This window comes from Lathamus discolor, chromosome 13, assembly GCF_037157495.1.
Source record: "Lathamus discolor isolate bLatDis1 chromosome 13, bLatDis1.hap1, whole genome shotgun sequence".
Taxonomy (NCBI): Eukaryota; Metazoa; Chordata; class Aves; order Psittaciformes; family Psittacidae; genus Lathamus; species Lathamus discolor.
This window is the reverse complement of record NC_088896.1, coordinates 4,818,832-4,834,447: the sequence shown is the minus strand read 5'-3', so window position 1 is coordinate 4,834,447 and position 15,616 is coordinate 4,818,832. Positions and strand designations below refer to the sequence as shown.

The 15,616-nt window shown below is 37.6% G+C and overlaps 1 protein-coding gene across 11 annotated transcripts in view; it reads left to right on the top strand.

The window, feature by feature from the left end:
* Nucleotides 1-15,616, top strand: part of B3GNTL1 (UDP-GlcNAc:betaGal beta-1,3-N-acetylglucosaminyltransferase like 1) — a 123,193-nt gene that overhangs the window by 18,875 nt on the left and 88,702 nt on the right. The window lies entirely within an intron of this gene.

The window sequence follows — 15,616 nt, the reverse complement described above, 5'->3', positions numbered from 1 at the left end:
TCCCTATGTCTGTCTTCAAAAGAAGACGTTATTAGAATGCCATTCTTTATTCTTGTGAAGTAAAGTGTCAAAAACATTCTGTGACATGGTTGTTTTATGATCTATATGATTTTGATTTTAAAGCAATTTCTGTGATTAGGGATAGTATGCTTTAGAGAGAGACTGAGTCTGTGTTTTACTTACCTGAAGATAATAAATATAATTTGTTATGGCAGTTACTTTATTTGTTAAAATAACTAAAGTAACAGTAACTACTGCCATAAGGTTACTCCTTTATAAACTAGAAAATGGAGTTTATATTCCTATCAGTTGGTGTTAAGCAAAATATTGGAAGCAAAAAAATTGGCTTATTCTTTTCACATCTCTGACATTTTCTCTTGTGACATTTATTTCAATGTGCAAGAGGTTTCTGGAAAGGAAAGGTCAATCAATCAACTTCATTCGTCAAGAAGGTATTTCCTGCAGGTCTCTGAACAAAATAGGCAGTTGTAGGATTATCACTCTCTGGGAATCAAACACCTTTTGAACTTTTCCTCCAAAGCACACTTGCTTCAAAGTAAAGAGTATTGCAGTTGTTTCGGCTGAGGAATGTCTGCCAAGCAACCTGCTGCTTAGTGCTGGGATGTGTACCTGCTCATCACACCACCTGTACTAGATCTCTATGAAATCTGATAATCCTTACAGTGTAATTTATTACATTATTGTTCAAGTAGCTCCTGAGTAGCAGTTAACCTAATTCACATTTTGAACATAATAAAATGATACTTGGAAAGTTGTTTTTGTTCTGATATCAATCAGTTAATGTAGTTCTGTAGTAAAATGCTAAAAAACCGGTGAGGCAAGTTGATCCAGTAAACTTGGTTTATGGAGACAAGTGTTAAGAGCTATCATGTTTCTTGTATGACTTCTGTATCTGTATATTAAGACCTTTTTAATTAGACTAATTTCAACTAAAGTTTGTAGTCTATTTAGAAACTACTTCAACTGTTTTGTTTATATTCTGTTACACTTTAGTGCCTAACAATGTTCTAATGAGCTATGAAGTGACAGTCAAATAAGTTAAAGAGTACCTGAGTAGACTGAAGGGTATATCTTCATGATTATATGATTATATCTTCTTCTGAGCAAAGCAAACTTGTTCTTCCCATGCTTGAACTTATCTGAATTTGTGGTTCTACGTTATTGTGGTACTTGTAGTGGGTTGACCTTGGCTGGACATCAGGTGCCCATCAAGCTGTATCATTATGGGGTCGGGGGAGAAAATAAGATGGAAAATGAAGTAAGGTGAGGGTCAAAATAAAGGTGGTTTAATAAAGCAAAAGCAATGGGCATGGGCAGAAGCAAAGGCAAAGATTTATTCTCTGCTTCCCATCAGCAGGTGATGGCCAGCCATTTCTTAGGAAGCTGGGCTTCAGTACATGTAGTGGTTGTTCCAGTAGACAAACATCATAATAACAAATGCCCCTCCTTCTTTCTCTTAACTTTTATTGCTGAGCAGACATCATATGATCTGGGGTATCTGTTTAGTCAGTTTGGATCAGCTGTTCTGGCTGTGTCCTCTCCCAGGATCTTATTCACCCCCAGCTTACTGGGGCGGAGGGAATGTCACAGAGACAGGCCTGATGCTGTGGAGCAGTGTTCAGCAGTAGCCAAAACAGTGGTGTGTTACCAACACCTTTCTAGCTACCAATACACAACATAGCATTAGGAGGGCTGCTGTGGGGAAAGTTAACTCCATCTCAGCCAGACCGAATGCACAAAGCTTAACTTGAGCTTTGTGCTTTACTACATAGAACAGCCAAAGTCAGTTTGATTTAGTGTGGGAAGTAAGGATTTCCACCTTTTGGTTATCTGACATGCTAGTACCTAAAAGCTTCAATTTAGGAAAGTGTAAAAAGTCTCAGAAATGAATGCAGAGAAAGGCCCGGGATGTTAAACCTTAAGAAAAATAGTAGATGTGTATCCGCCACATCTGGCAGAGAGATAGCACATCTGGCTGGAGTCTGTCATGCCATCACTTTCAATTTCCTACTGAATAGGAGGGTTTTCTCACAGCTTTTTGGACAAGGACCTTGGCTTTTCTAGTTTTCTTTAAACTTCGACTGGTTTTTATTTTCTATTATTTCTTGACTTACATTGTTGACTTCTACGTGTAGAGTTTCCTTCTTTATTCTTGAATCCTGCCAAGGCAAAAATGGATGTGTTTGAATTGAATGCAACATGTTTTCCATTTTTAAGGTATATTTAAGTGTAATTCCTGTGTGAATTATATCTTCTGGTTTAATGTTGTATTTTAACAACTCTAATTCAAAGGCTTGAAAGAAGAAATGGGAACATATCCAGCTGTTCCTGACGAGTAAAGAGATCAGTTTGGTCCAAAGCCCTCCAGTAGTTCTGACACAATTTGAGTTACTTTGAGAGAAGCTGACCTTCTGGCCACAAATCTACTGACCACTGTCAGTGTGGGCTGCTATTAAAAGAATGATCTCTACTGTCCTCAAGAATAATTGTGCCATTGAATTTTCTGCCCTTAGAAGATAGTTGGGGATGTTTGAATGTAGTTCCATTCTGTAACTGGAAGTCCTGACCCTAGCTTCAGTCAGTATGATAAGCCAAAGTAGGTGGAGGGAGAAAAATAAGCAGAAGCTTGAGCAATGCCTGTGAAGCAGTGAGCTTTTTTGGTTTGTTCCTGAAATTCTAATTTGCAGACTTGGACTTTCCACTGTTTTGCAACTTCTCCTGACCTGGATCTTTGACTTTCTGTAGTTTCTGTGTACTTTCAGAAATCTTGTTCCTAATCCCAGCCTTGCTGGCTGTTACTGAGAGCCAGATTTGAAGACTAGTATTCCCAGTGGGCTATAATATTGAAGGCTTCAGTCTACTGTCATAGATTTACAAGTAAGAAAAGTTTCCAACTTTCTTCACCAAGAGAAACCTTTACCCAGATCTTAACTAATCCCTGAGGTTCTTCCTCTTTCATGTTATTCCTAAATGTAGATTGCCTTACCCTGACTTGAAGCCTGGTTGCTAAACGGTGGAACCAAAGATACCAGATGTGTTTGGAATGACTCCCCAACCAGTTGTTCTTCAAAGAAACTGGTGTCTCTATCTCTGACAAAGCAGGAGCTTGCCCTCAGGTTTGGGTACTGGAATATGATTGGGGTAACAGTGCAGCAGCACACATGAAATGCAGTCTCATCTCGTGTATTATAGGCTACTTAATCATGCTTTAAAGAGCAAGAACAGATTATTTTCTTCTCTTTGAAGTTGTTCTTGTCTGGAAGACTTTAACAAAAAAATTGCAGGATGGAATTGTTCTGTCATTGGTAACATCGGTAACTGTAACAGTGTGGAGGATTTTGGATCTTTAACACAAATTACTAATACATTTTGATCTTACTAAATGCAGCTCTCTAGGACCACTGTCCTCTTGTCCTCTGGGGACTATTTTACGTTATGTCCAAGTCCTACTGACAAGGATTATATAAACAGGACACTCTTGGAAGACACCAGTTTTTCAGACTTTGCCTATTTGTACCCTGTATATGAACTCTAGAGCTCTGCTAGCTCAATGTGGTTGCCTGCTTTTTTTAACAGTTGAGAACCTTAGGGACATGGTACTCTCTGTCAATAATATAGCTACCAGCCTTTTGACACTGGTTGCCTGTTGCACATGCGCACTATGTTACGGCACATACAAGCGTGCCTTCAAATTGCTTATGCTCTAATCAGATCAGGAATGACTTTGTGCTAGAGAATGAACAACTGTTACTAAAATTTCTGGCTGTTTGTGTTTATCCCTAGAAGCAGCATCTATCATATTTATCTGGGATAAGCTGGGTGTTCCCTATTTACCAACCACAAATCATGTATGCTTTGTTGGCAGCTAATGAGAGGGAAGATTCCAGATCACATTTCCCTTAATTCTGAAAAAAATCAGGCTTTCATATCTTTAATTATATTCATGCTCTTCTGGAGGAGATCCGACTTTGTGTACATACTAGTGTTGTATTGAGCAAGGCTTCTGAGTTTGGAGTAGCCCAGGCAATTATTTCCTGGACCACATACACACACATGCTGCAGTCTTATTTGAGCAGGGTAGTACCCTTTAAGAACTTCCAAAGCTTTTTCTTTCAGGGAGAGGAGATACTGAGCACCCTCTGCTCCCAGGCTGTCTGCTGGCACCGGGCTTGCATCAGGACCTGCTCTGGGCATGCTGAGGTGAAATGGCTGCATGTGGTTTGAGTCCATCCTAGGAGAGCTCAAGTAACGTTAAAGAACTTCTCTAGAATGTGCTTCATTTGTGAGCTGCTGAGGGGTACCTGGCTGTGCTTTGCAGAGACACTGTGCCATTATGGAGCCTTTCAAGATAGTGCAGCACTTGGAATACTCCTCCAGTTTTTCTTTTTCCCATGGATTCTAGATATTGGATGTAGAATAGAAAGGAGCTGAAATGAGAATACTCGGAAACCACTGTCTTGCTCATCTGTCTTGCAGCCATCCTGAATATTTTTGGACAGCACATTGTCTGCTGGGCAAGGTGTTGCTTTATTCTTCCTCTCACCCCTATTTAATTTGAGTATCTGTGTGCCCCCCACAGTATGACTCTGCATGTGAACAGCATCTGGTTTAAAATTTCTGCATCTCATTTCTTTCTGCAGAATTGCTTAGGAAAGCTAAGCTCTTTCTCACTGCCTCCCACATCTTCCCAACAGCTGGAATTAAACTGTTGGACAGTGGAAATAAAGAACATTTTCCTTTTGTTTTTACTGGTGAGTAAGAGGTGAATCTGTACCAGTGTCAGAACAAACACCTTTCTTTTGTAGTATGATTACTAGCCTCTTCCTCAAACATGTAGGGTACCTATGCATAGGAGAGAAAAGTGAGCATGAACATTTACATTTCTTCAATGAGAAATTCTCTGTTTTGCATCTATAAAGAAAATTTGTGACATATTCTGTAGCCTGAACTCGGTTCAAGAGCTGCAATGCCTGAAGCCATTTTAATCTATTGCGTTATCTGGCTATGTTAACCAACTCTGCATATCTTTGATGGTTAAAATGACTCTGAGGTAAGTGATTGGATGGAGTGAACTTGAACAATGCATGGCCCTAATAGTTCACAGACCTGTTCATCTGCCTCTGGGAGAGCTGTAAACAAATATTGCACAATCACCAAATGAATTGGAGACATTAACAAATGAATGAGCTGAGCTCGAGCTTTCTTTAAAGCACAACTCCAGGCCAAAGGCACTGCAAGTGTCTCCTTCACCCCCACTGAAGCTTACAAATTAACTACCCTTAAAAACGAGTTTGTTTTGATTTTTTTCTTTTGGTCTGGACTTACACATTTATTGATTTCAAAAGGTATAGTCTAACAGAGAAGTTCTTGAGTATTACCAGTGTCACCTCTGCCATTCTACTTGCCTAGACCTGTTACACATTTCTGTTATGTATTAAAAAGATCGTTTTCCTCCCCATTTGTCTCACCTATTGCTTATTGAGCACTAGTTTGAATCATTTCACTTTTTTTTTTTTTTTTTTGTTACTAAAATGATCAGATTCTGTTAATTCTTCATTGACTTAAATCAATATCTGAAATCGCAGTAAAGATTTTCCTAGTAGCAACAGAAAGAGTACGGTAATATGAGTAGATCCTCTTACAGGTACAATTAAAATGAGGTTTTAGTGTTACATGAAGTAGGCAATCACATTGAACAGAACTTCCAACATCCGCATTCCCAGTGTTTGTATGTCTGACATGATTATGAGATTGCTGCTTTTTCAAAATACCTAAAAATTGATGTTGCAACTATTTTTGCACTGGCAAGAGGCAGGGTTTTTATATGAGTTAGTCCATGAGAGCAGTTCTGTGGGAATGGCTTAACAAATCTTGAGCTTTGTTTTGTTCTAAGCATACAAAGGTTAATAGACATTCTTGTATCATCTGTTGGTGAGTTCCATATTTTAGATCTAGCTCTTGTCCTTGGAGGGAGGGAGGTAATTCTAGGTAGCCTGGACCACTTCCCATAGACTGTCTTGCATATCAGAGGAACTCTTTACTGCAGACTGTGCACTGATTGTTCTGTATACAAAGCCAGCAATGAATGTAAGTAGGGTATTTAAGTGATTTGTTTTGATGAGTAGTTAAGATATTATGTACTCAACTAGTGGAAAAAACATCCAAACAAGTGTTTCCGACTCCTCTCAGGTGTGTAACTGCACGTGGAGAGACTCTTGTGGTATAATTCCAGTGCAGCATCACTCACTAGAACACTGGCTTGTACAACAGAAACTTTCCCGTGTAGCCTTTTGCTGAGCAGCTGTGCTGTCATATATCACATTGATGTGGTGGGGATTTTTTGTTGTTCCTGCTTATTATCACAAGTCTGGAATAAAGGCAGAAGATTGTTCTGTCTGTCTCATGCCAGGCCTTGCTGCTCCATGATGAAAGGGAGCAGAAGATAAAAAAAATTGGGAATTAAAATAAAGAGGGGGGGCCACCTTATACATTGGCAGTCAACAGTAGCACTTTGGGAATACTGGCAGTCCTCAGTGGGTAGTGACTTTTACATTCCACATACCAATGGAGTTGGGTCACCTCTGAAAGATCTTAAAGCCTTTTGTTTGCTGTATCTTCTTATTAGTCTAATGTTAGAGCAGTCCTGAAAATAAGAGATTACCTTTCAGAATACATACTGTGCTTCCTCCTGCATGCTTTCTCTTGGGAGTCAAAACTGTTACTGTGCAGTCTGGTAATTACATTGCATTTAGGCATGGATTTATTCTGTGTAATGAACAAGGTAGCCTTGTTTGTATGGCTGGAGCTGGCAAAAGTGAGGTAATGCATGTCTGCTATACCTATGACTTGTTCTTAAAATAGTCTTTTATTACATAGTACAAACTGGAATTCAGAAACTCTAAAACTTGTATGGAATTTCATGTAATTGCACCTGGTGGAATTACATGAAACTGGGAACCATGCAGAAGAACAGTTTATTAGATGTTTTGCTGTCCTAGTGGAGTTACAAGTCTGTCAATAAGAAGTGACCTGAAGTCTAAATGTGTTCATGAACTATTTGGCATGTTTGGATCACATATGATGCTGCGCTGTGGAAAAAAAAATGTCCTATATTAGGAGTATTTCTTCATGGAGGAGGGTTAGCAAAGAGAATTTTACTACATCTGAAAACTCCAGCTCTGATTAGAGCAGTGCTGAACCCTAGCTAGTGTTTCCTGCCTTACAGCAGTATTAGAAGGGCTTGTATCTGCTCTCATAGCAACTTTACTGCTTCTGGTCACCTGGAACGCAGCAGACTGAGGTTACATTTGCCTATAAAAGACTTACTCTCAGGAGCTTTAGATCAGGTCTTGTTTAATTAAAGTACTGTGATGCAATGGACAAGGCCTTCATTTATAAGTGAGAAGATGCAAATCTGCCCCCAGAGTGGCTTTGCTATTCCTCATCCACTATTTAAGGAAGTGGTCAACAGCATTGTTCTGTAGTCTGAGCCTTTATTCCTGAGGGATTTTATTACCTTTTCTCTACTTAAGTTATTGCAGTGTTTTAGTCTGGACTTTAAATACAGGTAAGTAGTATCTTTTATCTAATTTTTCAGGTGTGAAAGGATAATAAGCATAGGTGAAGCTTTACTAAACTGTCATTAAACATAACCACATAATGGTGAAATATTCCCTCTCTGTTCAGTGTAATAGAAAAGTTCCTCCATTTAACTTCTTTGCAACAAGTTAATGGTTGCGGATGACCTTCCCTCATTCTGTGTCTTCTACTGAAGTCCAGGTTTTACCGATCTCCCTTTGTCTTGCAGTTGCTGCATATAACCAAGCAGATTTCTTTTTGATAAATGCTTCTGTTTTGGATGTGAAGTTGATTAAAATCTTTTGTGTAGAAATTAAATAATCTTTGTTTCTGCTTAGTTGATTTGCATCAGCTCTCCTTCTGTCTCCCTTACTCAGCACATTTGAGACGGATCAGTGTGTGTTGCCCAGGCATGTCCTCGCAAGCAGTGCCTGACTTTAGCTTTAATATAGGCATTAACTGATAGAACAGGGACATGACTTAACCGCAGCCAACAACTAAGTACCACACTTGCTCGCTTGCCACCCCCTCCTCGGGACAAGCAGCTATTAAAGAGAAATCAATTGGATACTGGCATGTCTCGAAAGAGAGATAAACAAATTTGATCTGTTCAATCTATTAGTAGGAATATGCTCCACTAAATAGGAGCTGAGTAGTTCTGAGGAGGCTGTGGTCCACCTTTGGTGTGGACAGAGGGAAAAACGAGATCGTATTCCTGAGGTGATTGCCTAAAACTGTCTATTGTCCAAAACCAGTTTATTGTTGATGTAGGAAGAAAAAATGTCCAGTGAAATATTTTCATGAACTAGTCTAGCTGTTCTGGTCATTAGAACTTTAATACTCAGTTCCTGTATACTGCACATCATAAACAAACTACAAGTCTCACATTCTTCTCCAGCCTGTGGAAAATTTAAGGCACTCCCATATAGATGCTTACAAAAAGATCTACATTTGTGACTTTGGGAAATTGTCATTAAAGGCTTTAAAGTTATTTATAATATTTCAGTAATCTTAGTATAGAGGGTAGGAACTAGAGCAGCAGTTGTGTGCAGGTTTTGTTCTGAAGTGACAGTGAAGTATGTGTAAGAGGAGAAAACACAATGCCTTTCCCTTTTTCTGCATTGAATAATATGAAATTCTTTGACAATGTGAGAGTATAATTTTTATGGTGGTTTTCATTAATTGGGCCCTTCCATGTTTATCACCCAGATCTGCTGGAATTCAGCTGTATCTTTGCTTTTTATTAGCTTCCTTAAAGATTCTTTTTACTTTGGTATTTCTGAAAAACCACAGTGCGTTTCAAAGTCACAATGTCATTTTAAGTCTGTACTACATTTAATCAAATATCCCAAATGAGAAACATCCCAAAGTACATAAGTTTGTAATTAAATTTGTGTTTAATACAGCCTCCACATGGCAATAACCCTATCAAACGATTATGATTATTCAAGTTTGGTATTCACAAATGTCTGATTATAATGTGAACTTCCAGAACATCTAATTTTTAAAACTATGTCTGAAGCCTAAAATGGTTGAAAATCAAGGTCTCTTCCCCCTTGTGTTTCGATAATTTGCTGTGGTGCTAACTGTTATTAATTCAGTCCATATTATGTGGAGCTACAGACACAAGAGAAATTGGTTTAAAAATAGAAATTGTGCAAATGTAGTGCTCTTTTTGACTATTCTTAAACTTTATGCAAAGGACTAGTTCTGTAAGTATCTTGACAGGACACATCAAATTCAGATTGTATGTGCACTGACCTGAATAGAGAGGTTTGAGCCCTTAGGTCTTGTTTATCCCAGAGTTTGAATGACTTCATCTGAGTCTTGGTGCTTTTTCCTACCTAAGCTACTTATCAGTATAATGGGGTTTACTCATTTACCTTCAAAAAGAGGTTCTGAAACTCACGTAATTTACTGTAATATCTACAGATTTGCTGTGCTATGTATTTAGTGATACTTACTTGAAGTTTTACCAGAAATGTTGTGTTTATACTGCATGATTTCATATGCATGAGAACATCCTTTTTAAGCGCAAATGTGGTGTGATGCTCAGCTGTGCTCATTCTGATTACACCACTTTGACTTCTTGGTTTTCATATAAGTTCACTAAAGAAAATTCAGACTTCCTTGCTTTTTAATTACTCCCTTTTTAAGTACTGAAAATAAACATGTAACATCCTATCGTGGACTTCAGACTTGAACCAGGGCCAAGTGGAATGAACATTTTACAGGTGTTCTTAAGAATGGGTTGCTACAAGATAAGAACATCTGTGGAAATGGATATTCGTCTGACCTAAAGGATTCTCTGGGGAGTCAGCACTATCAACATGATTTATAACTTTTAAAACATGCTTTAAGTACACTTTGTTTTGTATCTTTACACCTAATGCAGATTACCTCACTGGATTCATGTGTTTTGAAGAACACAATTTCCTCCATTGGAAATGAAGGGGAGAAGAAATACATTTTACTACCTTATTCCCACCAGTATGTAATTTTGGAAAGATTTTAACAATGTAAAAATATTCCTTCCATTTATTTTTCCTTTTTTTTGTTACTTTAGATGATGATCACAAAATCCTTCTAAAAAGCCACTCCTATCTTCAGTCATTTTATTGTTTTGCTGCATTAAAAAATAAAAGCTCACGGCCTCTGGACAAAATATAATTTACATAAAATCTTCCAGTATTTTTAACAACTTCAATCTCAAGTCTTATTTTTTAGCAAGGTCAAAAGCCAGAATGCTAATTGTTGGAATAAGGATCTGTTCAGTTTAGCTGTTGGTGTGGCATGTTTCTGATTCATTAAAGCAGATGTTCTTAGTTATTGTGATCACCGTGTACTTGTCTGGAAACCCAATGTGAAGTGTACTCAGTAGACGGCTGTATTTTGTAAATTTCTGTCTTTTACTTAACTGTGCGAAAGAACAAATTAATATAAGTGCAATCTCTTGTTCACATTAATTAAAATGAGAGAAACAATGCTGTTGCCATTGGCTGAATATCTTGTCCAGTACTTCAATATTTTAATGGTTAAATCTTAGCTTTACAATCATGCTGGTTCATGTAATGAAGTTCTGGCTGTTCTGAGTAAATGACAAATAAAGGCTTATGGAAGATTGTATTCATCAAGATTTCTGTGGGAAATGGGTGATCTGAGGAGATAATGCTGAGTCACAGCCATGCAATTAGAAAATGATGCTGCAAGCACTGTTTCATAAGTACTTGAAAAGCAACCCTGGACCATCTTAATGAATTGCTATTTTTGTGGCAGATTTCTACTTGGCACTTCCAGTAAACACAGCAGGGATGCTGCTGGTGTGACAAAGTGGTGCTGTACTGCACCCATATCTACAGCTTTGCTGCTCTTTTAGACATGTGAACATATGGGATAGTAACGGTGGCTGTATGTATCCTAGGAAGAAAATGAAAACATCTATAGATAATTTTACAACAAAATAATATTTTAAATATTACCTGAATGAAAACAAAGAAATTTAAGGCAGAAGGAAGACAGAGAGAAATGTTTTCTCCCTCCTTGCAAGTTTTCTTCTGAATTTCAGGATACATTTGCAGTGTCGCATCAGTTGAGGGTGGTGTATGTATGTGTGGAAATTACTACAACAACAATAATAGAAGTAGGGTTTAGAGGCAGCACAAGTGCCGTCTGCCTTTCCTTTATACATCAGGATACAGGCATGATTAACAAAAGCTGTTCTTAAACATTCAGGATAAGGTAAATGTTCCTATTAGCTTTTTTTAGGTTAGGAGAGTTCCCTCTGTACTCATGAACAGGCATAGTGGGGGGGAAAGGTGTGCACTACAGAGAATCCTTCACAGTTATCTGAATAGAGTTTCTTCTCATAGAACATTATCTAAGATCAGATGTCATGATACTTCTAATTAAAGCTTTAAGGTGTAGTTAATAACATTCCCTTCCAGGAGGTTTATGTCACTTCTGAGATGCAGCTCAACACTGCATACTCCTCCCTAGTGTGTAGAAAGCTTTGTACTTTATAGAACATTTGAAAGTTGCATTTCATTTAATATTGTAAGTTAAGGAAAGCAATTTATTTTGTAAAGGAAAGATAGGAAAGGTGTGGGGTTTTCCTTGCTGAAAATGCAGAATTTTCCAATACCTGCTTCAATATCATGATTGGAGACCAGTTAAGTTTTCATCTTAATTTCCTTTTTAGTACAACAGGAGGGTTCTGCCCCATAGGCTGTCTCCCGAATGAGAAAGATTCTTTGCTAGAGGAAGTTTTAGTGATTAAAAAACAAAAACAGACCCCCCAAAAGCCACGTCTGCAGAAAGCATTGTTTTTCATGGGTTTTAGTTACTGTCAACTCATTTAATCTTTGCTCTCACCCACTTTCTTTTCCATTAATCTGTGCAAGGGAAAACATAACCCCCTACAATTATGAATATAAGAAGTATCTTTACCTGACTATCGCATTTAAAATCAAGCACTAATGAAAAGTTGGAACAAGTTATAGCATGGGAGCAGATGGCTGATGTTGCTGCTACACATATTTCTAATATGGAGAGTTTCTTGTATTTTCTGGAAGTCTGAATGGTTATAAAATAGGTCAGAAAGGCTTTTATCAAAATATTGTAAAACTTACGAAAGAAGCAACAGTAAAATAACCTTTCACTTCAATTTAAAAGCTACCAGGAAATATTCACTTAAGTGACTATAAAAGTTCTGTGAGACATGAAGGAAATAGGAAACAGTGTGCACTTGCTCCTGATGCCCCACCTTACACAGGGGAACTGGAGGAAGCTGTTTGTACTCTAAAGAATCCTGGGTTTGACTGGATGAAAGAAGCTGGTTAAATGAGCTGTGCTTTGCAGAAGATCTGTCAAAGGCTCAGGTAGAGTTACTCCGCACTGTTGATGTTTATCTTGCAACCATATAAGTCAAGAATCCCAGCCATGAGTCAGAGTCCCATTGGGAGAGGAATGGTACAGCCAAAGAGTGGAAGGGTGTGGAATTCTTTTGGCTGAGCATCTAAGTTGCGTAATGACAGTGTTAAGCTTTGTCTGTAAAACGTGTCTCTGAAGATGATCCTAAAAGCAGTCTGGAGCAGTGTTGGTTCTGAAAATGAAAAGCAACCAAGGGTGTCTGTGCGCTGTGCAAAACATTTCACCGTTAGCATAGAAGTGTGAATATTTCACTTATAAAGTATTAACTTTGTTATGTGTTTGTAGTTGTATTTGTGGTGTGTTGCAGCTGTTTCAGTAACATGCAATTCTACTCTTCTGTTTGTTTTGCTGTGATAATCATTATAAGTAAAGGATGTGGTTAAATGATGTTTGATGATACCATTTTCTGCAGGAGGGAGATCCTTGCTTTTATGTGCCCTGCTCTTGAGTTTGGTCCATCTGTGGAAGCCTTACAAAAGACCACTGAGAACATCACCTATGATTTTGTATTCCTTTGCTTCTAAAGAAATGAATTACCAGGTGGTAGTTGTGGGTGTGATTTTCAGATGAGGAAGAGGAATGAAGACAGCAATTCAAATTGCTTGTGAAAGAATAGATTTTAGGAATAATTAGAAAGTCTTCTGGAAGAAAATGCTGCAAGTTAGATAAATAAAGCCTGTACATAAATAAAGTCTGTAGATAGCACATTTAGGTAATTTTAAGAAAACCAAAATGTAAAGCCACCACTATGGAAGATGTTTTAGTAAAGTTGTAAATGTATTAATCCCTCTTTTCCTCTCTGTCTTCCTTTAATTCCATATATGAAACAAGTATAGGATTGCTAAGTATATTATGATATTTCATTGTCTAGATAATATGCTTGCCTATTCAGTGTGTAAGAAGAACCAAATTAGAGTGAAATCTTAACCTCATCTTCATATTAACTTCATTGGAACCGTTTCATTCGTCAGTAGTGCCTGCCTGCTGAGCTCAGACCAGAAAAGAGTAAAAAAGGACAAAGCTACCAGGGCGAAGGTATGAGGTGCTAAATAGAGGAATGAGGACATTAGTAGGCATGAGGAGTCTCAGGAAATGTTGTTTTTCTAGGTTACATTTTGCATTGTCTGCATTTTTTCCAGAAAGCAGCCTTTTCTCACATTAATTCTCAGCACTGGTTTCATTCTTCCTTTTTAGCATTCATTGATGTTAGAGTAGATCATTGTAACACTTTGTTAGGGATTGCAGAATGGAGGTTTCAAGGACCAGGAGTCACCAGCTGTGTCCTGTTTGGTCATGAAAGTGAAATGCTTTGCTCTGGAGATGGGTTTGAACAACAACCTTTTGCCATCAATTCCAATAAAACTACATTTCAGCTTGATGCCATGAACCTTTAGGTGTTCAGTGTGCTGCTAAAGGGACTTTGAATTGCAACAATAGAAAGGTTGCCCTCATGATTATTCATTGGACTAGGTAAAAAAATGTAAGTTGTTTCTTGAAACATTGAGCTATTCTCACATTCTTAAATCAGAGGCTAATCCTATCATTTTCTTCTTTATTTCTTTATATATATAAAAAAGTACATCTTTTTATTTTTCCTAGGTGAATATCTTATACTGCTTTTACCGTCGTTCTAAATGTTAGGTTGAGCTTTGCTGTAGAAATAAAAATTGCTGTGTACAAAAGAGGCTCTTTTTTTAAAACCTATTTTTGTATTTGATCAGTGTGTTTGTCTATAAGGCTCTAGATTGTTACGCTCTCGCTCTGTCTTGCTGTATTCATGTCAGTTGGTGAAGGAGTTTGGAAAGTTACACTAACAAGGGTTCTGCCTCAAATTATGGTGAAATTCAATGTAACCCATTGTTTTTTCTGTTCTGGATTTAGGTCAGTGCAGTAACAGTAATTCCTAAATCACCTTTTTTATTTGATGAATACTTTTTTCCTAATTATAGTGGTTTCAATTCCAAAAGCCTGAAAGTACTTCAAGACCTACATACAATAAATACAGAATCATTTTTACAAGACAAAATTCAGAGAAGTAAATTGGAGCATAGAATAGTCTATACAGCTATATGGAAAGAGATGGAAATGGTGGCTAAGAGTCCGACTCCAATTCTGGAGGTTACAAGAAGTGATGTGTGTTACAGAAAAGAGCTGACAGGACCCAACTGAATAGCAGTTATTCTGTCTGCCTTCACCTTGAGTGTATGGGCAGATAATTGATCAACTCCATTGGGTTTTCTCTGGAAGCATAAGGAGTTGAGATTTGAACCAATTGTTCTGTGGACTTGAGGGAATTGCAGTCCTTTAGCTGAGCACCTGGAATCAGCATCTTTTTTAGACTGCATAAACTGTCAATAGCATTTATGAAAACGATCAGAGTGGTCAGAATTCAATATAACAAGAAACTCCATCCTCTACTTCTCATTTCAATGTCAAGTTGCATAGAAAGAGATGACTACACTTACTACTTGGCTCTAGTTGGAAACCAGGTTTTCAGGAAAATGGCTTTTTTGTCTCTTACCTTGTGAAAACTGTTTCTGGTTCTGTGTTTGTTCAGCTTAGGCTGTGACTGTTTGAATAAAGAATCTGTTTCTATATTGTCCTGTTATGGAATAGCTTTTGAGAAAGAAGTGCTGTGTAATTTTCCCATTTGGACTTTTGTGCATCATTTTGTAAAGTGTCTTTGTAAGTTATAGAAACCTAGAACATGCAAGAGAAGGTTAAAGAGGCCTTGGTTAATGAAGACTAACGAGTTCTGTATATAGTTCTCTTAAATAAAAATCATCCTCACAGAACAGGATATATGTACATTGACACAACTTCTGTGAAGTTTTTGTGTCTGTGGCGTGCCTCCTTTACAAATGATACTCAATTTAAAACAATTTTGGGTTCACTTTCTGAGAAGGTCTTAGTATTACTTTAACTGCATTCAGGAGAAAGTCAGTATGAGGATTGAAGTTATCCATAGTAATTCATTGTTGTCATGGAGGAGAAATTTCATAGTTAGAGACATTCTTTTTTATTCTTTGGGATGAGCAAATCATGGTTTCTTTTTTTACATGTCTTGTATTTTGATTGTATTTAATCA